This window comes from Podarcis filfolensis (genome assembly GCF_964270895.1).
Source record: "Podarcis filfolensis genome assembly, chromosome: 15".
Taxonomy (NCBI): Eukaryota; Metazoa; Chordata; class Lepidosauria; order Squamata; family Lacertidae; genus Podarcis; species Podarcis filfolensis.
The window spans coordinates 29,357,224-29,365,635 of NC_139618.1; positions in this window are offsets into that span (position 1 = coordinate 29,357,224).

Below are 8,412 nucleotides of genomic sequence, written 5' to 3' on the forward strand. Positions count from 1 at the left end.
TCCTTTGCTGGGACTCCCTCAGTGCAAGGGATGTGGCACCTCCTCAGGAAGCAGTTCACTGGTATCGATTCTGGGCCAGACAAGGACATTTTTCTGCCTGAGGCAAAGGACAAGATGGGGCAACCCCACACCCCACACTTTGTTCCAGAAACAGAAGCCAACCATTCTGGTAGCTGAATCTTTCTTCAACACCAGAGAAGGAGGAGCAGATCTTGCCCTCCGCTGCATCAGAGGGGAGGAAGCGAGCTTAAGGGGTGCACACACAGTTCTCTTCTCCTCTACCACCTCACTGCCACCCCCCAGCACCTGCTGCCAAATGATAGGGCCGGCATGTTCGGCAAAAGAGTCATGCACTGCAGGGGGTTGGAATAGATAATCTTTGTGACCCCTTTCAACCCTACAATTCTATGAAATGTATGCTAGGGTTGGCTGGCTCCAGGCAGCAACGAACTGCCTATCAGGAGGACTAGCATATAGGGCAGGCTGGAGGAGTGGTGAAAAAAACCTCAGTTGTTGCCTGCAGAAGCCCCTCTCCCTTTGCCACTCTTGATCTCTGAAAAAAACAACCTGCTTGGTTTGGGATGTATCTCAGGCATCCCCAACCTGCGGCCCTCCAGATGTTTTGACCTACAACTCCCATGATCCCTAGCTAACAGGACCAGTGGTCAGGGATGATGGGAATTGTAGTCCAAAACATCTGGAGGGCTGAAGGTTGGGGAAGCCTGATGAATCTCTTCCAGGATTAGGGGGAAGGGTACAATTACTAAAAAGTTCAGCAGTTAAATTGGACTTCCTAAAGGAAGTAACTTTTCCAAAAATGAGGGGAATGGTAAAAAGGAAGATGAAAGGGAACATCGAGAGGATCAAATAATAGATGCTTAGCTAGAATGCTTATTGCAGATCAGGAAATGGCCTACCAGGGCCAAGAGGACAGCAACACTGTTAATGAGCAGAGTTAAGGAAGCTATTAGAGGCAAGAAAGCTTTCTTCAGAAAATGCAGATCTTGTCAAAATGTGAAGAACAAAAATGAGCACCAACTTCGGTAAAAGGATTGCAAGCAGACAATAGGGGATACCAAAAAGGAATACAAGCACATTGTGAAAAACATAAAGACCAACAGCAACAAAAAATACTTAAATACATCAGTAGCAGGAGACACTGTTCCAGTTTCACGTGTCCCCTTCCTCCCTTTTGCCATGCTAGGAGGAAGCAAGCTGGACCACTGGCCTAGTGTTAAAAGGTAAGGTAAAGGGACCCCTGACCATTAGGTCCAGTCATGACCGACTCTGGGGTTGCAGCCCTCATCTCGCTTTATTGGCCGAGGGAGCCGGCGTACAGCTTTTGGGTCATGTGGCCAGCATGGCTAAGCCACTTCTGGCGAACCAGAGCAGCGCACAGAAACGCCGTTTACCTTCCCGCCGGAGCGGTACCTATTTATCTACTTGCACTTTGACGTGCTTTCAAACTGCTAGGTTGGCAGGAGCAGGGACCGAGCAACGGGAGCTCACCCCGTCACAGGGATTCGAACCGCCGACCTTCTGATCGGCAAGTCCTAGGCTCTGTGGTTTAACCCACAGCGCCTAGTGTTACATATGAACAAATGCTTGTAGCTGGCTTCTCTCAATCAAACCATGAGAACCAAGAATGAATAGGGATGCATCTGAACACCAGTTGTTGGAGAGCATGGCTGGGGACATCCTGCTTGTGGGCATCCCAAAGAAGGCACCTGGTTGGCCGCTGTGAGAACAGGATGCTGGACAAGATGAGCCTTGGCTGGATCCAGCCTCAGGGCTGCTCTTATTTATTGATTTTTGCTCTTGGAGCGTAAAGTCTGTAAAGCTGCCTACTGTCAAAATTGGGGGTAGGGTGGGGACATTCTAAGCCCTTTTGGGAAGCATCAACAGTTGCTTAATGGGGAGAACACGGGAGCCCTTTTTTGCGAGCTTCCCAGAGGAATCCAGTAAGTGGAATGCTGGACTAGGAAGAGGCCCACTTTGATCTGAGCTAGCAGGGCGTTTCTGAGATAGAATCTTAAAAGCTTCCCTTGCTGGACATTTCCATGCATGCTGGTGCCACCTGCTGCTGCTTGGTTGCAGCGTTGCACTTTTGCTAGGCTGAGCCACCTCAAGAGAAGAGTGCTGCACCATGGACTGTGCATGAAGCACATAGGGAACAACAGCAGAAACGGCTTTGGATTCTTCATCTTAAGTGGACTGCGAAGGGCTGGGGTGCTCCTGTGGCTGACTGGCACTAGTGCTGCTGTCATGAACCTGCCCCCAGCTCCTGTGTAGTGCTGGAGAAGCACAGCATGGTTAGCTTGAGCCTGGGATGGACGCTGTGGTTCAAAGCAGAGAGCAGAAAAGCAACCTGACAGAGCCATCAGTTGCTCCACTGAAGGCACTCAGGCCAAGTTCACAGCAGAATGATGGAAGAGTATCAAAGGAGTCTGGCTGCAGCTGGAATGGGCCAAATGAGGCCCATCTAGTCCAGCACTGTGATATCACACTGGCCAACCAAATGCCTCCTATGGGAAGCCCAAAAGCAGGACCTGAGCGCAACAGAACCGCCTCCCCCCCAGGTTACCAGTGTAGCAGGAACCCCCCCCAATCATTCAGTTTGTACAAACTTCACACACACTCACACTCACACACTACATACGCTACACTTCTGTTATAAATTCATAGAAAATCAACCATACATCGGATTTGCACTGTTCCACTTTTATTTTACTCCATGAAGGAAGGACTACAAAATGGGGAAGGTTTGATACAGGCCAGCCCAGCACATCCACAGGAGCCCTGCCCAGTTGCTATGCCAACCCTGATGGTCCTAGACAGAAGACAATCAAGATCACAAAGAACTTGCATATGGGAGTGGATTCAGCATGGACTGGAACAAAGGACAATGATCAGATCTTCCCTCAGGGGGCAGGAAACTGTGACTACCTTTTGTCTTCAGAAAATGACTCATGGGGAGGAGGAGAAGGGAACCAGCCAGGTGACAGGACACTCAGGTTACCACCACAACTCCTCCCTCAACCCCTCCTTTCTGTGATGTATGCATGATGTTTCTGGGGGTGGGCTTGACCTAGAGGATGGGAAGTTTTTATAAGGTCTTGCACACCATTTTTCTGTGTCTTTCCTCTCTCCTGCAAGTGAGGGGAATACCCTGTTGCAACAGTTCAATAAAGGCCAAGCCTACAGGCTGCTGTTTTGCTCCAAGTTATCCTGGTTGGTGTCTTTGTTTTTGTCCAAGGGAGCCCTCGGATTTTTCCGGTAACACCAGCAACTCAAATTCAGAAGCATTACTGACTCACAGTCATTGGAGGCAGAGCACAGCTGCCATGACTAATAGGACAGTCTTGTTTTCCATGAATTTATCTGATCCCCTATTAAAGCCATTCATTGGAGGGAATCACTGACTCTTATGGGAATGAGCTGCATGAAGAAGTACCTTCTTTCATTTGCTCTGAATCTTCCAGCAAGCATCATTGGATGTCCACAAGTCCTACTATTATGCAAGAGGGAGGAAAGGCTTCCGTGCATAATGTTATACACATCTCTATCATGTCCCCCCTTTTTTCTGAACTTAGTCACCTTCTCTGTAACCTAAAAGGCTTCAAATGTTTTAACATTTCTTCCTAGGGGAGTTGCTCCAGCCCCTTGACCATTTGGTCACCCTTTTCTGAACCCTTTCAACTCTACAATGTCCATTCTGAGGTGAGGGGACCAGAATTGTCCATGTGCAGTCACACCATAGATTTGTAGAACACCATCATTATATTGGTTTAATTTGCAATTCACTTCCATAAAATTTAACATAATGCTTCACTGGAATAAAAATACTCAAAGCTGTTTGCTTTGAATGGCAGGTGTCTGTTGTGCACTTTTCTTTTCTTTGCTCAGGACCTTGTGAGCCTAAGGATTGGGGGGGGGGGGTTCAGGCTCAGTTCCAGGTGCTGTTGCAAAAGCTGAAGTCAGTTCTTCCTGTTGGCTTCCAACAGTGGTGGCATCTCAAATATCAGTGGCTCCCTCTGCGATGCCAAAACCCGGCATCCCCTCGCCTTCTCTTGAATGTCATACTTGTGGCCAAGGCTGACTATGCCTGTATGTGCACACACACAAACTGGGCTATAAATGGGCTGTATATGCCAACGTGGTGCATATACAACAAGAAGACATGATGAGACTTGTTACTTGCGGATTTTCAGTAACCCAACCATATGAGCTAGTGTCCTGGCCAAGACTGATGTTAAAATAGGTAGTGTGTGCATGGGTGGGGGTGAAGAAATATGCTCATCCAGTTAGAGGCTAAAGTGATGCTCTTCATGTGCTCACCCCAGGAGCCAGCGAGCACCAAGTTTAGGCAAAGGGGAATTGGGTGCATGCTTAGTACTTGAGGGGCAGGAAGACAGTAGGCAGACTCATACCCAGCCTAGAGTGGACACTGGCCACTGTGCAAGCTTAATTTCTTGTAACAATGCTAATGAATCTGTGTTTCTTGCCTCTGCTCATGCAAGGTCACCGGGGTCACTGCACAAATTTGTATTGAGCCAATCCAGGCCAGAGAGCAACAGCGCAGGAGAGAGTCCCATTGTGGATTGCAGTCCTGGTTGAAAATTAAACGGCAGCAGCCAGAGAAGAGAGAGCGGAGGTCCCCATTGGGTGTAGTGGGAGCAGGAACACTTGCTCACTCAGTAAAGGCAGCATTTGGTTTCTCCCACTAGGCATGGGCAGGAAGGGGCACCACAGGCAGAGAGAACTGAGGAAACAGCCTACTTATGAGCCCATCATGGTGACATTCCATTAGCTTTGCTCGGAGCCAATTCCAGTGGAAGAGCCATCTGTCTCCCTCTGCCCTTGAAGGGGCAATCAATAGCCTGTAACAATGGCCCTCCCACACTCTGGCACCAGGGCCTCCATGAAGGATCCACACACTCTAAGCAACACACACACACAAAACATCCACGGGGTGTGTGAAACAGACATTAGACTCCTCCTGACAAAGCCATTAGCCTTAATTTAGATGGGTGCTGGCTAAGAACAATATGAGGAGGGGGCAGCTGGTCACCCTTCCCTGAGACTCCAGGTACAGAATAAGACTTTCTGAGCCCCAGGGCTGTTTTTGCCATAAAACTAACCCCTCTTCTGATGCTTGACTGGGCAGTCAATGATTGACAGACCTTGAGAACAAAGAGCTTCTCATTCCTAACTGGCACTTGGATGATTGAGGTGCAGGTTTGTGTGCAATTTGGGGAGAGGGCGATTCTGGCACTCAGCGTCTGTTGCCTGGGACTCAGCACCACCACTGGCAACTTAAGGAAAGATGCTGAGGCCCCTCCCTGGTGTTTGTTTATATTCACACTCCTTTCAGCTCTCCCTCCGATAAGAATAAATCTGTCTGCTTTGAAGTAAGCAGGGGGCAGGCATCAGATTATTTTCTGTTTTGCAGAGGAAATGAAAAGGCCAACCCTCTGGAAGTTGCTGGTGTAGATCTTGCTCTCTCAGCCCCTATATTTATGGCATTTCCTCCACCATTCTGTTTAACCAAACATTCAAAGCAACTTAAAACAATACATATATACATATTTATACACACATGAAAATGAATCTAGCAAAGCAACCAGAAACTGCGAGAGAGATCTCCAATATAGGGAAGGAAGGGTGGAAATTTATTATTGTTGTTGTTGATTATTATTTAATCTCTATACAGCTTAATATATTTTAAAAATATCTCTTAAGCGGTGTACATAAAACAGAAACAACAACAGATAACTACCCATATTTTTCGCTCTATAAGACGCACCAGACCACAAGACGCACCTAGTTTTTGGAGGAGGAAAACAAGAAAAAAAATATTCTGAATCCCAGAAGCCAGAACAGCAAGAGGGATCGCTGCACAGTGAAAGCAGCAATCCCTCTTGCTGTTCTCGCTTCTGGGATAGCTGCACAGCCTGCATTCACTCCATAAGACGCACACACATTTCCCCTTACTTTTTAGGAGGGAAAAAGTGAGTCTTATAGAGCAAAAAATACGGTAAAACAAAATATTACAAAAATACACAGTTACATTAATACAAAGTTACTAATATAGAAAAAGCATTATCAGTTCATTTTCCTTCTGATACAACCTGCCTCTCAGCCTCTGGGTTATCACCTAGAGTCCAAACAAACTCTCATCTCACCCACAATGAGAAGAGTTCACGGAAACAGTAAGCACTAGCCTAATTTCTCACTCTAGACTTGCTTTCTTTGGACAAAGCCAAGGTGGATGGTATTTCCTCAGGCTGCCCCCAGCTGTGTCCCATTCAGCTGCCCTCTCCACCCCTGGTTCCAGGGACAGCAGGTTTGTTAAGTTTCCCAGTCGGTCCCTCTGCTCACAGCTCTTTCTTTACTCTCCGTCTCCTCTTCCTCCTCTTCTTCAGCAGCCTCAGCTGAAGCAAAAAACACATTGTGCATCTGCTGTAGCCCCACTGCTCCCATGCCATCATTACACTAAGCTGTTGGAAGCCCAGGAAGGACACAGAGGGGAGTGAGGTCACACAAAGCTTTCGCTGCCTTTTTGCTGAATCTCAGAGAAAGCTGGCAAGGCTGGAGGGGGGGGCAATGGCCCTTTTGATGCCTTGGCCGCTAAGGGTTTGACCGCACTTTAAGCTGGGCCTGGCAGAGGTCATCAGTCAAGATGGCCAAAACAGTTTACACCCCAAATCCAGGCTGGAAACCAGATTGAAAAGGACCCAAGGGATGGGTCTCAACCAGAAATGCCTCAGCTGGGCTGCCATTGTTTGCTTAAGAACTTCACCCAAGAGCGATACATTTGAGGTAAGCTAACAAGGAGGTCAAAAATAATGGCCCAAAGGCTGCTGCTCTTTCCATTGAGTAGTTCAGTCACCCCAAGAGCTAACTCAATAAACTCTGGCAACAGGGATAGGCCATGCAAGCAAGTGGCAGGACTCACCTCTTCAGGTATTCTGCCCACATCCTCAGGCCAAGCAAACTGAACCGTGGTCTTATGAACCTGACAAGCGGAAATCATGGGACCATCCTTAATAGCAGCATCTGTGAATAATGTGGACTCCAAGCTGGAGCAGATATGATTGATTTTTATCTGCAAAGTGGTTTGCAAACTGGTTGCAGCAGAATGTGAAGGCTCCTCTGTCCCCTACCAGGGACCAGCATGCAATTTCCATTCAGAAAAGCACCACTGCCAGCCTGCACAATCCATTACTGATGCAATGAGAGCTTCCTTTGCTGCCATCATTGCCATGGGGCTGTGGCTCCTTCTCAAGCAGTTTCGGCATGAGATTCCTTACACCACTGATCTTTCTACCTGTGCCCCGGTAGGTTGTATCTTTTTAGGAGGCGAAACTTATTTTTTGCAAATTTATTCAGTAAGGGGTCTTAAAAATATGTTTTGGGGTGTGAGGAATTCACATCTGCTATTGTTTTTGTGACTGAGCAACATTTAGCTTGGCAAATCTATGTTTGATTAAAAAGCACATAAACTGCCCTAGGGAAACCAAATAATTTCAAGTTTGCCTTCTGAAGAAGTCAGATAATGCTAATTTAAATTTTAGTTTCTTTGCATAAAACATATCTAAGCATGCAACATTACCTTGTAATCATAATACAACATTAGAAAGTAATGACATCAATTAATAAGAAATTTAAACAAGTTTCAGGAGGAACTGCTGATCTGAAATGTCTGCTTTCAGTATAACTTTAGTTGTATCTTCGCGACCGTCAGAGATGATGCAGTCAATTTCACCTTTCTGACAAAGATAATCAAATTCCTGCTCCAGGGATTCCATAACTTTTCCTTTGGCCCTCTTGACTTTATTGTGATCCAACTACAAGTCTCTTGTCTTCTTCAGTGATCAAGGCAGCATCTATAAAGGTGGCTGTGCTGATGACAGCTGTGGCACACAGGCCAGTACCATATATGATGTTCTGCATGGCAACATTATGTATTTCTAATGTGTTGTACTCTGTATTTTTATTAGAAATGGAAGAAATACTTGGTTTTCCTAATTTCAATTCATAACTTCCACCATTTCCATCTTAGGCATCAGCTATTTGTTCTTCATTTTCATTAGCAGATAAAATTATTTCATTTGATGGTGTTGAACCATCCTGCTTACTTCTCTGCTTATATGCAGCAAGCCTTCTTTTCTTGTCTTCTTGCCACTTCTGCTTTTTGACTTGTCTGTTATGCTCAGGTAGATCTGGCAAGCCAATCTGATGTGGTCCAATAGAACCAGTCTTCTCTCTCTGACCTTTGGTGAAAGCAAGTTCCTTCACAAGGATCTTCATCTCTTAGAACATGTACAGTTAATGTGAGCCACTGTGGTGTAGTGGTTAAGAGCGGTAGACTTGTAATCTGGTGAACCAGGTTCGCCTCCCTGCTCCTCC